The 18668-nt window shown below is 42.8% G+C and overlaps 1 pseudogene; it reads left to right on the top strand.

Annotated features, from left to right (window-relative positions):
* The first annotated feature begins 1264 nt into the window (after positions 1-1264).
* LOC127185330 (protein tyrosine phosphatase type IVA 2-like) lies at positions 1265-16941 on the top strand (annotated as a pseudogene).
* The last annotated feature ends 1727 nt before the right edge of the window (positions 16942-18668 follow it).

Raw genomic sequence — 18668 nt, 5'->3', positions numbered from 1 at the left:
ATATGAATAATGAAGGTACAAGTGGACTAGTTACTTCTAATTTATGAAAGATTGCAAATGTCTTGAATTATCTTCATACGATTGATAATAAATAACGTTTTCACTACGTATTAGTGATATAAATGGAACATAATTTGACCAAAACAAAGAAGATTTAAGTAAATAAGTGCTTATACTTGACTGTAAGACACTGTAACTTCTCAAAATGTCTTTAGGTTCCTGTACAAAGCCATGAAAAAAAAATTCCAATCCTCACTTTGAATTAATCTACACTTGAACACATAAGATTTCATTAGAGTTGTGATAAAACTCAACTGTACATGTTATTAATTTACAGGAATGAATTAAGAAGCATAAGCCAAGGCTGCTGCGCCATCAGGCAGGCTGTAACCATTGTCAGTCCGGGAGTGGCTGTAGCGGCAGCAGAGGCCCGTCCTGGCGAGAGGGGACGCCAGCAGGCAGCGGAGACTCAGTGGCAGCTGCAGCGCCGGCAGCAGCAGCAGCAGCCAAGACAGACTCCAGGACATGCGGCGGTGGGGTGCTTCGCGCGGAGGCTGCCTGGGGAGGGGGGGGGGGAGTGAGTCATAACCGCCGCCGCTCCTGAGGAGAGAGGCGCCCCCTCACTCCCGCCTCCGCCGGCCTTCAATGCCCAGTCCTCAGCTTGCCAGCGTTTTTCGTTGGAATATACAATGCACATTTATGGCGATTCTGAGCGTGAGGGCAGACTTCTACCAGGCTCAGCACAGCGTTTTCGCTGACAAGTGAGCTTATAGGTTCTATGTGCCATAATTAACACTGCCTTGAAGACTCTGGACACCAAAACTGGCCTGAGAAGAAGAAGGCTTTTTTTTTTTTTTTAATTGCAAGCATATTTCTTTTAATGACTCCGGGAAAATTAAGCATCAAGTAAACAAAAGTGGAAAAATAACCAACACTTTTAACTTGTCTCACTAGTGCCTAAATGTACTTAAAAGGTTGCTTAAGTTTGTATGTAGATGGAATTTTTTGGAAGCTGAAGGTATCCATCTGCAGACATTGAAGCCCAAGTTGAATTTGGATTCAAGTGGATTCTTAATACTCTGCCTGTGTTGGAGAGAGAAGCTTCATCAGGAACAAACAAGTTGGATAGAGAAAATAGTGATCAATAATAGGCATTTTAGTAGTTGTTTTCTCCTGCGAAACATTGCAAGATTTATTGATTTCCATCTTCCCCCATTTCCCCACCACATACACATAGGCACGCTCACACTTTCTATTTGCCATAATGAACCGTCCAGCCTCTGTGGACACCTCTTATGAGAACATGCGTTTTCTGATAACTCACAACCCCACCAATGCCACTCTCAAGGTCACAGAGGAGCTTAAGAAGTACGGAGTGACAACTCTTGGGTTCGAGTTTTTTTTTTTTTTTAATTAATTATTCTTGTTACATCTCAATGTTTATCCCATCCCTTGTATCCTCCCATTCCTCCCCCCCCCCGATTTTCCCATTATTCCCCTCCCCTATGACTGTTCCTGAGGGGGATTACCTCCCCCTATATATTCTCATTGGGTATCAAGTCTCTTCTTGGCTACCTGCTGTCCTTCCTCTGAGTGCCACCAGGTCTCCTCCTCCAGGGGACATGGTCAAATGTGAGGCACCATAGTATGTGAGAAAGTCATATCACACTCTCCACTCAACTGTGGAGAATATTCTGACCATAGGCTAGATCTGGGAAGGGGTTTAAAGTTTACCTCCTGTATTGTCCTTGGCTGGTGCCTTAGTTTGAGCGGGACCCCTGGGCCCAAATCTGCCTATGATATTGTTCTACTTGTAGATTTCTAGGACCGTCTGTATCCTTTTATTTTGCTATTCTCCCATGCCTCTCTCATTTAGAGTCCCAATAGGATGCCCTCCCCTCTGTCCCAGTTTCCTGGTAAGTGAAGGCTTTCGTGGGACATGCCCCTTGGGCTAGTATGCAGATATAAGTGAGTATATACCATTTGATTCTTTCTGCTTCTAGGTTAACTCACTCATTATGATCATTTCTAGCTCAATCCATTTATCCACAAATTTCGGGAATTCCTTGTTTTTAATAGCTGAGTAGTATTCCATAGTGTATATGTACCACAGTTTCGTTATCCACTCTTCTACTGAGGGACACTTAGGCTGTTTCCATGTTCTGGCTATTATGAATAAGACTGCTATTCAACAACCATGTTGAGCAAATTTTCTTGTTGTGTGCTGGAGCATCTTCTGGGTATATTCCAAGGAGTGGAATAGCTGGGTCTTGAGGAAGCCCTATTCCCATTTTTCTGAGATAGCACCAGATAGATTTCCAAAGTGGCTGTACTAGTTTGCAGTCCCACAAGCAATGAAGGAGTGTTCCTCTCTCCCCACATCCTTGCCAGCATGTGGTGTCGGTTGAGTTTTTGATCTTAGCCATTCTGATGGGTGTAAGATGGAATCTCAGAGTAGTTTTGATTTGCATTTCCCTGATGACTAAGGAGGTTGAGCATTTCTTTAAGTGTTTCTCAGCCATTTGATATTCCTCTGTTGAGAATTCTCTGTTTAGTTCCAAGCCCCATTTTTCAATTGGGTTATTCGGTTTGGTGGTGTTTAATTTCTTGAGTTCTTTATATATTTTGGATAATAGACCTTTGTCAGATGTAGGGTTGGTGAAGATTTTTTCCCAGTCTGTAGGCTGTCGCTTTGTTCTCTTGACAGTGTCTCCTGCCTTACAGAAGCTTCTCAGCCTCATGAGGTCCCATTTATCAATGGTTGACATTAAGGCCTGGGCCGTTGGTGTTCTGTTCAGGAAGTTGTCTCCTGTGCCAATATGTGCCAGGCTCTTTCCCACTTTTTCCTCTAAGTGGCTTAGTGTCTCTGGTTTTATGTTGAGGTCTTTAATCCACTTGGATTTGAGTTTTGTGCAAGGTGACAAATATGGGTCCAGTTGCATTTTTTTACACATAGACCTCCAGTTAGACCAGCACCATTTGTTGAAGATGCTATCCTTTTTCCATTGAATGGACTTGGCTTCTTTGTCAAAAATCAAGTGACCATATGTGTGTGGATTCATCTCTGGGTCTTCGATTCGATTCCACTGATCAACCAGCCTGTTGCTGTGCCAGTACCATGCTGTTTTAAGTACTATTGCTTTATAGTACAGTTTGAGATCAGGTATGGAGATTCCTCCGGAGCACCTTTTATTGTACAAGATTGTTTTAGCTATTCTGGGTTTTTTGTTTTTCCATATGAAGTTCAGAATTGAACTTTCAATGTCTTTAAAAAATTGTGTAGGTATTTTGATAGGGATTGCATTGAATCCGTAGATTGCTTTTGGTAGGATGGCCATTTTTACTATGTTAATTCTCCTGATCCATGAGCAAGGAAGATCATGCCATCTTCTCAGGTCATCTTCAATCTCTTTCTTCAGAGTTTTGAAATTTTTTTCATACAAGTCCTTCACTTGCTTAGTTAGGGTAACTCCTAGATATTTTATATTGCTTGTGGCTAATGTGAAGGGTGTGGTTTTCCTAATTTCTTCCTCTGCAAGCTTGTCATTTGTGTATAGGAAGGCTACAGACTGTTTTGAGTTAATTTTGTATCCAGCCAATTTGCTGAAGGTGTTTATCAGCTTTAGCAGTTCTCTGGTGAAATTTTGAGGGTCACTTATGTACACTATCATATCATCTGCAAATAGGGATAATTTGACTTCCTCCTTTCCCATTTGGATAGCCTTGATCTCCTTTTGTTGTCTTATTGCTCTGGCTAGTACTTCGAGTACTATATTGAAGAGATATGGAGAGAGTGGGCAGCCTTGCCTTGTTCCCGATTTTAGAGGAATTTCCTTGAGTATCTCACCATTTACTTTGATTTTGGCTATTGGCTTGCTGTATATAGCCTTTATTATGTTGAGGAAAGTGCCTTGTATCCCCTATCTCGCTAAAACTTTAAACATGAACGGGTGTTGAATTTTATCAAATGCTTTCTCTGCATCCAAGGAGATGATCATGTGGTTTTTTATTTTCAGTTTGTTTCTATGGTGGATTACATTGATGGATTTCCGTATATTAAACCATCCCTGCATGCCTGGAAGGAAGCCTACTTGGTCATTATGAATGATATCTTTGATGTGTTCCTGTATTCGTTTTGCAAGTATTTTATTTAGTATTTTTGCATCTATGTTCATAAGAGAAATTGGTCTGAAATTCTTTCTTTGTTGAGTCTTTGTGAGGTTTAGGTATCAATGAGACTATGGCCTCATAGAATGAATTTGGTAATTTTCCATCCATTTCTATCTTTTGGAGTAGCTTGAAGAGTATCGGTATTAGCTCGCCCTTGAAGGACTGGTAGAATTCTGCACTGAAACCATCTGGTCCTGGGCTTTTTTTGGTTGGGAGACCATCGATGATTGCTTCTATTTCTGTAGGGGAAATGGGACTATTTAGCTTGTTTATCTGGTCTTCATTCAACTTTGGCAAGTGAAATTGATCAAGAAAATGGTCCATTTCCCTTAGATTTTCAAATTTTGTGGCCTATATGCCTTCAAAGTAGGATTTTATGATTCTTTGAATTTCTTCAGTGTCTGTTGTTATGTCTCCCTTTTCATTTCTGATTTTGTTGATTTCAATACTGTCTCTCTGCCTTTTAGTTAGTTTGGCTAACGGTCTGTCTATCTTGTTGATTTTCTCAAAGAACCAGCTTTTGGTTTTGTTGATTCTTTGGACTGTTTTCTTAGTTTCTAATTTGTTAATTTCAGCCCTGAGTTTGATTACTTCCAGGCGTCTACTCCTCTTGGGTGTTTCTGCTTCTTTTTTTTCTAGGGCTTCCAGTTGTGTTGTTAAGATGCTTATGTGCGATGTTTCCAATTTCTTTTTAAAGGCACTTAGTGCTATGAATTTTCCTCTTAGCACTGCTTTCAATGTATCCCACAAATTTGGGTATGTTGTTTCTTCATTTTCATTGAATTTCAGAAATTCCTTGATTTCTTTCTTTATTTCTTCCCTGACCCAGGTGTCATTTAGCAGAGAGTTGTTTAGTTTCCACGTACGTGTAAGCTTTTTGTTATTTCTGTTGTTGTTGAATTGCAGCCTAAGAGCATGGTGATCTGATAGGATACAAGGTATTATTTCAATCCTCTTGTATCTATTGAGGCTTGCTTTGTGACCTACGATGTGATCAATTTTGGAGAAGGTTCCATGGGGTGCAGAGAAGAAGGTATATTCTTTCTTGTTTGGGTGAAAGGTTCTATAGATATCTGTTAGATCCATTTGACCCATGGCATTGGTTAATGATGTTATTTCTCGGCTTAGTTTTTGTTTCAATGACTTATCCTTCAGTGAGATTGGTGTGTTGAAGTCTCCCACTATTATTGTGTGGGGATCGATGTGTGGTTTAAGCTTTTTTAGGAGATCTTTTACAAATGTGGGTGGCCTTGTATTCGGAGCATAGATGTTCAGAATTGCGATGTCATCTTGGTTGATTTTGCCTTTGATGAGTATGAAGTGTCCTTCCTCATCCCTTTGGATTAATTTTGGTTGAAAGTCTATTTTGTTCGATATTAAAATGGCTACGCCTGCTTGCTTCTTGTGACCATTTGCTTGGAATATTTTTTTCCAACCTTTTACCCTGAGGTAATGCCTTTCATTATGGGTGAGAAGTGTTTCTTTAATGCAGAAGAATGTTGGATCTTGTTTATATTCCCAGTCAGTTAGTCTGTGTCCTTTTATTGGAGAATTGAGGCCATTAATCTTGAGAGATATTAATGACCAGTGACTGTTAAGAGTCTTAATTTTGATGTTGTTTCCAGTCGAGCGTTTGTGTAGTTGTGTTTTTGCCATGCGATAGTTATCTATTTCCTGGGTAGTTTTGGTTGTAGCTTGACCCTTTGGGATGGAGTTTTCCTTCTAGTACCTTCTGTTATGCTGGATTTGTGGATAGGTACTGTTTGAATTTGTTTTTGTCATGGAATATTTTGTTTTCTCCATCAATGGTTATTGATAATTTTGCTGGGTAAAGTAGTCTGGCCTTGCATCTGTGGTCTCTTAGGGTTTTCAGGATCTCTGTCCAGTCCTTTCTGGCTTTTATGGTCTCTGCTGAGAAGTCGGGTGTAATTCTGATAGGTTTACCATTAAATGGTATTTGGCCCTTTTCCCTTGCAGCTTTTAATATTTTTTCTTTGTTCTGCATATTTTGTGTTTTGATTATTATGTGGCGGGCAGTTTTTCTTTTCTGGTCAATTCATTTTGGTGTTCTGTAGGCCTCTTGTATGTTTATAGGCATTTCTTTCTTTAGATTGGGGAAATTTTCTTCTATGATTTTGTTGAGAATAGTTTCTGGGCCCTGGAGTCTGATGTCTTCTCTTTCTTCAATGCCTATTATTCTCAGATTTCTTCTTTTCATGGTGTCCTTAATTTCTTGGATGTTTTGTGTCAGGAGTTTTCCAGATTTTGCATTTTCTTTAATGGTTGATTCAATATCTGTGATTGTATCTTCTAGCCCTGAGATTCGTTCTTCCATCTCTTGGATTCTTTTAGAAAAGCTCACCTCTGTGTTGCTCGCCTTCTTCTCTGAGGTCTCACGTTCTCGTTTTTCTTCTGTCTGTGTGTTTATCATTGAATCCATTTTCATTTTCAGATCTTGAACTGATTTTTTGATTTCTTTCATCTGATTTTTTGTATATTCCTGAGTTTCTTCCATTGCCTCTTTATAGGTCTTCAGAGCTTGAACCGTTTTATTTATTTCTTTCATCTGGTTGTTTGCATTTTCCTGCAATTTTTCCAGTTCCACTCTATGTGCTTTTTTTATGTCTCTCACCTGTTTGTCTGCGTCTTCCTGAATTTGATTACGAATTTTATTTGTTTCCTCCATTATCATCCTCATTACTAAGGATTTGAGGTCATTTTCTTGTATTTCCGTTGTATTTGAGTTCTCTGGGTTGTTTTCTTTGGGATAGCTGGAAACTGGAGACGTCATGTTGTTTTGGAGTTTTTTGCGTATGCTTTTTCATTGTCCTTTAGACATCTTGCCGTCTTTGTTTTTGTTGGGTAGCTTCCAGAGTTGGATGGAGGGTGTCTGACGATAGATTCACTTGTTTTCTCACGATTTCCCTAAGGTGGGAGCTCAAAGCTTCACTGGTGTGGATGTTAGGAGGTTAGCCCTGTTGTTCTGGTCTCTCACAGCCAGTGATCCTCAGTCCCCCTCTGCTGTGGATCCTGCAATTGTTCTGGGTCTCTGAATGAGCGCTGGGTCAGGCCAAGGTATCCACAGCCTTCTGTGTTCCCTGCCAAGTCCAGCCAGGAACACTGGGCCCGAACCACGGGCTGAACTCAGCTAGATTCTCAGGGCCTGAACTGTCTGCCAAGCTCAGCTAGGGATTCTGGGCCCAAGCTCAGCTAGGGATTCTGGGTCCAGCCAGAATTTTTGGGCTGGGACTACGCAACAAGCTCCAATAGGGCCTTTTGGCCCAAAGTGCATGCTGTGGTCAGTTATTGACTCAGGGCCCGAAGTGACCACCAATCTCAGCCAGGAATTCTGGATTCAAACTGCACACTGTGTCCAACCAGAGTCTGAGAGCTGGTGGAACCGAGTGCTCTGTCCAGCCTACGCAACAGCAGGAAAGCTGCGGCTGCTCTGAGTTAGCGCCAGTGTTGGAACCAAGTGCTCTGCCAAGACTGTGTCACCGCAGGGGAGCTGCCGCTGAGCTGAGGTGGTGCCTAGGATGGAACTGAGCACGCCACCAAGCCTGCACCACAGCAGGAGAACTGCAACTGCTCTGAATTAGCGCCAATGGTGGAACCAAGTGCTCCACCCAGACTGTGTCACTGCAGGGGAGCTGCCGCTGAGCTGAGGTGGTGCCTAGGATGGAACTGAGTGCTCAGCCAAGCCTCCGCCACAGCAGGAGAACTGCGGCTGATCTGAGTTAGAGCCTGTGTTGGAACCAAGTGCTCCGCCCAGACTGTGTCACTGCAGGGGAGCTGCCGCTGAGCTGAGGTGCTGCCTAGTGTGGAGCTGCGCGCTCCACTAAGCCTGCGCCACAGCAGGGCAGCTGTGGCCGAAACTGAGTTAATGCCTCGGGCAGAATTGCTTGCTGGGCTGGGCCAGTACCTGGGACTCTGGGGCCGAACTGTCCGCCGAGTCTAGTCTGGGTCCGAAGGCTCCACGTGACCCAAATCCTGCCCCGAGTCCCCTCTCCCACAGCAACTCTCACCAGCCACCACACCAATCGCCTCCACCGGAAGGCTATGAGCTGCAAACCTCAGCCACCGCTGCTGGTGCCGCTGGTGCTGCTGCCTCTGCCACTGCCACTCTGATTAGAGAAAATCCATGCTCCTCCCCTGTGCAGGGGCATGCAGATCCTCCGCACCCTGTTCCCTCCGAACCGTGGAGCACTCCCGCTGCCGTGATGTTCGGACCTCGGTGTTCCTGGCTCAGAAATCTGTGCAAATCCCTGAATTGTTCACTGGAGCCTCCAAACACGGTCCACACTGCTCGCCGCCATCTTGGATCCTCTGGGTTTGAATTTTAAAGCACTGGTTGAAAGAGAAGGAATCCACGTTCTAGATTTGCCATTTGATGATGGAGCTCTTCTCCCTAATCAGATAATAGATGATTGGCTAAATCTCTTTTAAAAAACAAATTTCGGGAAATTCCAAGATGGCGCCGACCATTAAGCCATGTACCTGATCTACCCCGAGGAGACCAGAGACATAAGTGGAGCAACAGATTGCTGAACTTTCAGAATTGTAGATGAGTGGGGCCCCAAAGGCCGCAGACCAAACAGGGGGCCTACCGCCCTTGGACAAGCAACATCCCGGAGGTGCTAAACGCACTCCCCAAACTCTGGAACGGAATCCACATGCAAACTGCAGCCTGTATATAAAGCACAGACTCACGATTTGGGTAGGGGATTTTCCAGAGTCCCCAGCAGAAGGAGTTTCAGGGAAGAGGGTGAATCTGCCCTAGGATTCCTCCTTCCACACCACCCCAAACTGCAGAGGTCTCCCGCCTAGGCCGAGTGGAAACAAAGGCAGCGGGACCCAGCAGAGACAGCTAAAGTGGGACTGCAGCTCGCTGGCCATCCGGGGCCAAACCTAACACCAATCGCGGTTAACTGAGCCTGCAAACAGTGGCAGTGAGAAATCAGCTTGAACTGCTTCCACAGATCCATCGGGAGATGTGGGTCTTGTCTAGAGCTATAGCTGAACTTATTAGCCCTGCGGGAAGACCTGGTTCTGCGGGCTTCCACCAGAGCTCTGCAACCCTATTGTTCCTACCCAGCTGCGAGGCACTGGTCCTACACTCCCCACTCCCCGCTCCCCAAACAAGAGAGCCCAGCTAGAGATCCTGGCCCAAACAAGGCAGGCACTCTCACATTATCGGGAGACGAGACGTGGAAGGGTCGTGTTTGCAGTGTCTAATTGCTGTCCTAGAGTGTGAAGGGACCATCACAGCCCTGCGGGAAGATCTGGTCCCGCGGGTGGCCGCCAGAGCTCTGCAAAGCTTATCTTACTACCCGACCAGCCGCAAGGCCCTGGCCCTGCGCTCCCTGCTCCCCGAACAAGAGAGCCCAGCTGGAGATCCTGGCCTGAGCAAGGCAGGCACTCTCACATTATCGGGAGACAAGACTTGGAGGGGCCATGTTTGCAGTGTCTAATTGCTGTCCTAGAGTGTGAAGGGACCATCACAGCCCGGCGGGAAGATCTGGTCCCGCGGGTGGCCGCCAGAGCTCTGCAAAGCTAGTCTTACTACCCGACCAGCCGCAAGGCCCTGGTCCTGCGCTCCCTGCTCCCTGAATGAGAGAGCCCAGCTGAGGTGGCCCTGTGCTCCCTGCTCCCCGAACGAAAGAGCCCAGCTGGAGATCCTGGCCCAAGAAAGGCAGGCACTCTCACACTATTGGGAGATGAGACTTGGAGGGGCCATGTTTGCAGTGTCTAATTGCTGTCCAAGAGTGTGAAGGGACCATCATAGCCCGGCGGGAAGATCTGGTCCCACGGGCGGCCACCAGAGCTCTGTAAAGCTAGTCTTACTAACTGCCCAACCGCAAGGCCCTGGCCCTGCGCTCCTTGCTCCCTGAACGAGAGAGCCCAGCTAAGGGGGCCCTGCGCTCCCTGCTCCCCGAACAAGAGATCCCAGCTGGAGATCCTGGCCCGAGCAAGGCAGGCTATCGGGAAACGAGACGTAGAGGGGCTGTGTTTGCAATGTCTAATTGCTGTCCAAGAGTGTGAAGGGACCATCATAGCTCGGCAGGAAGATCTGGTCCCGCGGGCGGCCACAAGAGCTCTGCAAAGCTAGTCTTACTAACTGCCCAGCCGCAAGGCCCTGGCCCTGCACTCCCTGCTCTCCGAAAGAGAGAGCCCAGCTGAGGTGGCCCTGTGCTCCCCGCTCCCCGAATGAGAGAGCCCAGCTGGAGATCCTGGCCCAAGCAAGGCAGGCACTCTCACATTATTGGGAGATGAGACGTGGAGAGGCCATATTTGCACTGTCTAATTGCTGTCCTAGAGTGTGAAGGGACCATCACAGCCCGGCGGGAAGATGGCCGCCAGAGCTCTGCAAAGCTAGTCTTACTCCCCACCCAGCCGCAAGGCCCTGGCCCTGCACTCCCTGCTCCCCGAAGGAGAGAGCCCAGCTGGAGATCCTGGCCTGAGCAAGACAGGCACTCTCACTTTATCGGGAGACAAAAAGAGGGTCTTGCTTGCAGTGCCTAGTTGCTGACCAAGAGTGACCTTGGTCCCTCCAGTCATATAGTACTGAGAGAGGTTGGGCACTGCTACAGGATATAGAGGCAGAGCTAAAAGACAGCTACAGCCCCAGAAGATCTGATCTACCAGGGGTCTTACCTACAAAGCCACAGGAAGGACAGGCAGCTAGGATCAACCTACTCAGCCAGAACGTTTCTCTGTGGACCTTATTCCAGGTCCCAAGACTGCTGATCTGAATTACGGCAGTAAAGTCCAAACAGATATCTACTTTGGCTGGCTCAGCCTGGAGCCCAGGGGGCAGAGGAAAATCACCAGGAGTGAAACTGGATAACCTACCTGTTCCACAAAAATACGCCTGAATCCCTACAGGCAAGAGCACGTGACCTACAATCAGTCATCAATTAACCACTCTCAACCAGTGAAGGTCACTACAAAATACCCTCCAACATCAGAGCCATCAAAATGACAAGAGGACAGTGAAAGAATGCTATCTAAAACCAAAACAGTTTGACATCTCCGGATTCCAACATTAACAATAAAAACAACCTAGAGAACTTAACAGCAATGGATAGGCAAGAAAATGACCTCAAGTCCTTAGTAAAGAAGATGATAATGGAAGAAACAAATAAATTCTGTAAACAAATGCAGGAGGAGGCAAACAAGAGTGCTGAAGAGTTAAAAGAGTCATATAAAGAGGCACTTGAAGAATTTCAGAAAAACATAAATAACCGATGATGGAAATCATTAAAACAGTCCAAGACATGAAGATAAAAATGGAAGCTGTGATGCAGGAACACACAGAAGAAAAACATGATCAAGAGGCTGCAAAGAAGAAAGCAAGCATCTCAGATGTGGCCTTATCTAACAGATTGCAAGAAATGGAAGAACGAATATCGGGACTTGAAGATACAATCGCAGAACTGGAAACAACCATTCAGGGAAATGCTAAATCTGAAATGTTCCTAACACAGATCATTCAAGAACTAAAAGACAACATGAACAGACAAAACTTGAAAATAATAGGGATACAGAAAAGAGCAAATAGCCAAGTCCACAGCCCAGAACACATCTTTAATCAAATAATGGAGGAAATTTTTCCCAATTTGAAGAAAGAGATGCATACGAACATACAAGAGGCCTACAGAACACAAAATAAAATAGACATGAAAAGAAAATCTTCCCAGCACATAATAATAAGAACACAAAATATACAGAACAAGGAAAAAATATTGAAAGCAGCAAGAGAAAAAGGCCGAGTACCATATGAAGGCAAACCTATCAGAATTACCCCTGACTTCTGAGCAGAGACCATGAAAGCCAGAAGGGCCTGGACAGAGGTGCTGCAAACCCTAAGAGAACACAGATACCAGGCAAGACTACTATATACAGCAAAATTATCAATAACCATTGACGGAGAAGACAAGATATTACATTACAAAAACAAATTCAAACAGTACCTAGCCACAAATCCAGGTTTACAGAAGTTACTAGAAGGAAAACTCCATGCCAACTGGTCAAACTACAACCATAACTACATAGGAAATAGGTAACTATACCATTGCAAAATCACAAACTCACAATATCTTGACTGTTACAAATACCAAAAATGAAGGGACTTACCAATCGCTGGTCATTAATATCTCTCAATGTCAATGGTCTCAATTCTCCAATAAAAAGACACAGACTAATGGAGTGGATGCATAAACATGACCCAACATTCTTCTGCATTCAAGAAACACACCTCAACCACAAGGACAGGTATTGCCTCAGGGTAAAAGGTTGCGGAAAAATATTCCAAGCATATGGTCACAAGAAACAAGCTGGGGTAGCCATTCTAATACATAATAAAATAGACTTTCAACCAAAATTAATGAAAAGAGATGAGGATGGACACTTCGTACTCATCAAAGGTAAAGTCAACCAAGAAGACATCACGATTTTGAACATATATGCTCCGAATACAAGGGCTCCCACATTTGTAAAAGACCTATTAACAAAGTTTGCCACACTCATCAATACCCACACATTAATAGTGGGAGATTTCAATACCCCACTTTCACTCAAGGATAGGTCTTTGATTCAAAAACTAAGCTGGGAAATAACCTCATTAACCAATGTCATGAATCAAATGAATCTATCAGATATCTACAGAACTTTCCACCCAAACGCTAACGAGTATACCTTTTTCTCAGCACCCCATGGAACATTCTCTAAAATTGATCACATAGTTGGTCATGAAGCAAACCTCAACAGATACAAGAAGATTGAAATAATACCTTGTATCTTATCAGATCACCATGGTCTAAGGCTGGACTTCAACAGCAACAGAAATAACAAAAAGCATTCTAACCCGTGGAAACTAAACAACTTTCTACTTAATGACACATCGGTCAAAGAATAAATAAAGAAAGAAATAAAGGACTTCCTGAAATTCAATGAAAATGATGGAACAACATACCCAAATTTGTGGAACACGTTGAAAGCAGAGCTAAGAGAAAAATTCATAGCACTAAGCGCCTTCAAAACAAAAAAGGAAACATCCCACATAAACAACCTAACAACACATCTGGAAGCTCTAGAAAAAAAAGAAGCAGAAACACCCAAGAAGAGTAGACACCTAGAAATAATCAACCTCAGGGCTGAAATCAATAAATTAGAAACAAAGAGAACAATCCAAAGAATCAACAACACCAAGAGCTGGTTCTTTGAGAAAATTAACAAGATAGACAAACCATTAGCCAATCTAACTAAAAGACAGAGAAACACTATCCAAATTAACAAAATCAGAAATGAAAAGGGAGACATAACAACAGACACCGAAGAAATACAAAGAATCGTAAGAACCTACTTTAAAGGCGTTTATGCCACAAAATTCGAAAATTTAAGGGAAATGGACAAATTTCTCGACTGATTCCATTTGCCAAAATTGAACCAAGTCCAGATAAACAAATTAAATAGCCCTATTTTGCCTATAGAAATAAAAACAACCATTGATAGTCTCCCAACCAAAAAAAGCCCAGGGCCAGATGGTTTCAGGGCAGTTTTCTACCAGACCTTCAAAGAGGAGCTAATACCGATACTATTCAAGCTATTCCGAAAGATAGAAATGGACGGAATATTACCAAATTCCTTCTAAGAGACCACAGTCACATTGATACCTAAACCCCACAAAGACTGAACAAAAAAAGAGAATTTCAGACCAATTTCTCTTATGAACATTGATGCAAAAATACTCAACAAAATTCTCACAAAACGAATACAACAGCATATCAATGACATCATTCACCATGACCAGGTAGGCTTCATTCCAGGCATGCAGGGATGGTTTAACATACAGAAATCCATCAATGTAATCCACCATATAAACAAACTGAAAGAGAAAAACCACGTGATCATCTCTTTAGATACAGAAAAAGCATTTGACAAAATCCAACACCCATTTATGTTCAAAGTTCTGGGGAAATCGGGAATACAAGGCACTTATCTAAACATAATAAAGACTATATACAGCAAACCAACAGCCAACATTAAATTAAATAGAGAAATACTTAAGGAAATCCCTCCAAAATCGGGAACCAGACAAGGCTGCCCACTTTCCCCATATCTCTTCAATATAGTTCTTGAAGTTCTAGCCAGAGCTATAAGACAGCAAAAGGAGATCAAGGGGATCCAAATGGGAAAGGAAGAAGTCAAATCATTTTTATTTGCAGATGATATGATAGGGTATATAAGTGAATGGCAAAATTCCACCAGAGAACTCCTACACCTGATAAACACCTTCAGCAAATTGGCAGGATACAAAATAAACTCAAAAAAGTCAGTAGCTTTCCTGTATACAAATGACAAACAGGCAGAGAAAGGAATTAGGAAAACTACTCCCTTCACGATAGCCACAAACAATATAAAATATCTAGGAGTAACTCTAACCAAGCAAGTGAAGGACTTATTCGAAAAAAACTTCAAACCTCTGAAGAAAGAGATTGAAGATGACATGAGAAGATGGAGGGATTTACCTTGTTCATGGATCGGGAGAATCAACATAGTAAAAATGGCCATCTTACCGAAAGCAATTTACAGATTCAACGCAATCCCTATCAAAATACCTACAAAATACTTTGAAGATATTGAAAGATCAATTCTCAAATTCATATGGAGAAATAAAAAACCCAGAATAGCAAAAACAATTCTATACAACAAAAGATCCTCTGGAGGAATCACCATACCTTATCTCAAGCTGTACTACAGAGCAACAGTAATTAAAACAGCATGGTATTGGCAAAGCAATAGACTGGTGAATCAATGGAATCAAACTGAAGACCCAGAGATGAATCCACACACATTTGCTCACTTGATTTTTGACAAAGAAGCCAAATCTATTCAATGGAAAAAGGATAGCATCTTCAACAAATGGTGCTGGTCTAACTGGATGTCTACATGTAGAAAAATGCAATTAGACCCTTATTTGTCACCATGCACAAAACTCAAGTCCAAATGGATTAAAGAGCTCAACATAAAACCAGAGACATTAATCCACTTAGAGGAAAAAGTGGGGAAGAGTCTGGAACACATAGGTACAGGAAACAACTTCCTGAACAGTATACCAACAGCCAAGGCCTTAATGTCAACAATTAATAATTGGGAACTCATGAGGCTGAGAAGCTTCTGTAAGGCCGGAGACACTGTCAAGAGAACAAAGCGACAGCTTACAGAATGGGAAATGATCTTCACCAACCCTTTATCTGACAAAGGTTTAATATCCAAAATATATAAAGAACTCAAGAAATTAAACACCACCAAACCAAACAACCCAATTGTAAAATGGGGCTTAGAACTTAATAGAGAATTCTCAACAGAGGAATATCAAATGGCCGAGAAACACTTAAAGAAATGCTCGTCCTCGTTAGTCATCAGAGAAATGCAATTCAAAACGACACTGAGATTCCATCTTACACCCATCAGAATGGCTAAGATCAAAAACTCAAATGACTCCACATGTTGGTGAGGATGTGGAGAGAGAGGAACACTCCTTCATTGCTGGTGGGAATGCAAACTAATACAGCCACTTTGGAAAGCTATCTTGTGCTTTCTCCAAAAAATGGGAATAGGGCTTCCTCAAGACCCAGCTATCCCATTCCTTGGAATATACCCAGAAAATGCCCTACCACACAACAGGGACATATGCTCAACCATGTTCATAGCAGCTTTATTCATAATAGCCAGAACATGGAAACTGGCTAAGTGTCCCTCAGTAGAAGAATGGACTAAGAAACTGTGGTACATTTACACAATGGAATACTAGTCAGCTATTAAAAATGAGGAATTCCCAAAATTTGTGGACAAATGGATTGATCTAGAAATTATCATAATGAGTGAGTTCACCCAGAAGCAAAAAGAGACAAACGCTATATACTCACTTATATCAAAACACTAGTCCAAGGGATACGTACCATGAAAATCTTTACTTACCAAGAAAGTGGGTCAGAGGAGAGGACATCCGATTGAAACTTTAGGCAAGAGTAGCATGAAAGAAAGGGGAAATAGTAGGACCCACAGGGTCCTGGAAACCTACAAGAAGCACTTTATGACAGGCAGATCTGGATCCTGGGGTCCTCCTCAAACTAAGGCACCTGCCAAGGAGAATATAGGCAGTAAGCTTCGAACCCCTACCAAGATGAACAGGATATTCTCCACCATTGAGTGGAGAGTGAGGTCTGACTCTCACACGAACTCTGGTGCCCCTTTTCTGACCGTGTCCCCTGGATGGGGAGACCTGGTGGCATTCAGAGGAAGGATAGCAAATTATCAAGAAGATACTTGATAGTCTGAGAGCATATATAGGGGGAGGAGGTCTCCCTCAGTCACAGACATAGGGGAGGGGAGAATGAGAGAAAAGGGAGGGAGGGAAGAATGGAAGGAAACAGGGGAAGGGCTAACAATTTAGATGTAGTATGAATAAATTAATAAAATTAAAGAATGGAAAAAAGAATAAAAAAAAATTAAAAAAAAAAAAAACAAATTTCGTAAAGAGCCAGATTGCTGCATTGCAGTGCATTGTGTTGCAGGATTGGGAATGGCTCCTGTGCTGGTTGCACTTGCACTGATTGAATACAGAATGAAGTATGAAGACACTGTTCAATTTATAAGAGAAAATGAAGGGGAGCGTTTAATTCCAAAGAGCTCCTTTGCTTGGAGAAATATCGACCTAAGATGCGATTACACTTCAGAGATACCAATGGCCACTGCTTTGTTCAATAAAAGTAGAGGAAGGCTGACTGGATCATGACATTAGAGGGAACTCTTTGGTCCCTGGAAATGTGAATCTGAATCTTACCTGTGCCGTCAAAGTAGTGATGGATTCAGTACTCCTCAACTCCTAATGATTGAGAAGAAAGCAAACGAGGAAGAAAATCCCTCTATAACATGAATAAAATGTTTATGAAAAGAAAAAAAAAATAAAGGAAATGGAGTTAATTTGTTTAAAGATGATTTTGCTCCTAGTTTTGCAGTTTTGATTTCTACCAGGAATGAATTATTTTAAAGTCTCCTGTGTTGTTTAAGCTTTTTCAAAATAGATGTCTGAGGAAAACGAGCAGAATATTAACCAGTGTGGAGCCAGTTGTTGGGGAGCACACACTTCCATTATGCTTGCCACATAGGCCTCCTTTTGGTGGGATTTGGTGGAAATAGGTTTCCCCATCTTCTCTTTCTTCTTGCCTCCCTCCCTTCTGACACACATAGACTGAATAGAAAGAAGCACAATTGTTGCTGTAGGTGTGCGTGTGTCTGGCAGCCTTAAGCGCACATGGTCACCTTTAGGAAAAAAACAAAAAGCAAACAAACAATAAACCCCACAAAAAAATAAATAAAATAAAAAAGAGAAAACAAAGAAAAGGCAGTGGTGCATATATTTTATATATATATATATTAGGCTTTCAGTCTATTGATGATGGGTATTCATGTTAGTTTCTTCCTCACAGTCCTGATCTAAGATTGTGGTGTGAAAAGTAGCCAGGAGCTGTTTGGTAAATGGTGAGGAAGTGACATCCTAAAGGGGAGTCTGTCTCCTGTAATTTAGCTGAGAGAATCCTTTTTTTCCCAAAAGTGAAACAAGTGGGGATCACAGAATCTATTGAAGAGAGGTATCTAAGAGACTTAGCATGCTTCTACAGCTGTAGAATGGTGGGCTGTGGATTTGCTATCTAACGATGTCATAGAAAAGCGGCATCTTAAAATTTTAGGACTGATTTCAGAACTAGTCAGAGCAACAGAACATTCAGTGTTTTGGTCTTGAGAAATGCTCTGGTGGTGGTTTCCAAATTACCCTTCATATGTACAGTTCAGTGTAACCACCTTGTTATTACTAGATTCTTCTGAGATTAAAAGGGGGGGGGGGGAGAATCAAGGTTAGAACCAGCAATGTGTAGCAAGTGTGTCCATGGGCTGTAACAGGGTTGGAAGAGTAATGGCAGGCAGCCCAGTGAATAGCAAAGGGAGCTGTAGGCTCATGACAATATGTAGTAGCAGTTTGTGTGTTCTCTGCTCAGTGTGTTGATATAGAAAAGCTGTTTACTTATTAGCAGAAGGCAGTTGACCAAACTGTGATGACAAAAGAAGTGGAGGGGCATCTCCTGGGACTCTGGCTCTAAATATTCCATACTTGACAGCCTCCTGCTATTCAAGCCTTGAGTGAAGGCCTGCAATCATCTTGTCCCACTGGAAATGTGTTCGGCAGAGCCATGAGCTTCCCATTCTGTTAGCATCAGCTAGGCCAGTAGAAAGGATGGCATCTCACTGATGATGCTTCATACATTGGCGCCTTTATGAGTTGCGTGTTTACTGTTGCTGGAATTGTTCTGATTTTGGTGAAACAGAAATATGTAGAATCCTTCCTGCCTTTTCCCCCAAAAAATGGAAAATAAAGCTTTTGACATTGTTTTTAGAATTTTAAAGTAAAAAATGATGATACAAAAAAGAAGCACAAG

The sequence above is a fragment of the Acomys russatus genome, chromosome X, assembly GCF_903995435.1.
Source record: "Acomys russatus chromosome X, mAcoRus1.1, whole genome shotgun sequence".
Lineage (NCBI taxonomy): Eukaryota > Metazoa > Chordata > Mammalia > Rodentia > Muridae > Acomys > Acomys russatus.
The sequence above is the reverse complement of the archived record's forward strand: the minus strand, read 5'-3'. Positions and strand labels throughout refer to the sequence as shown.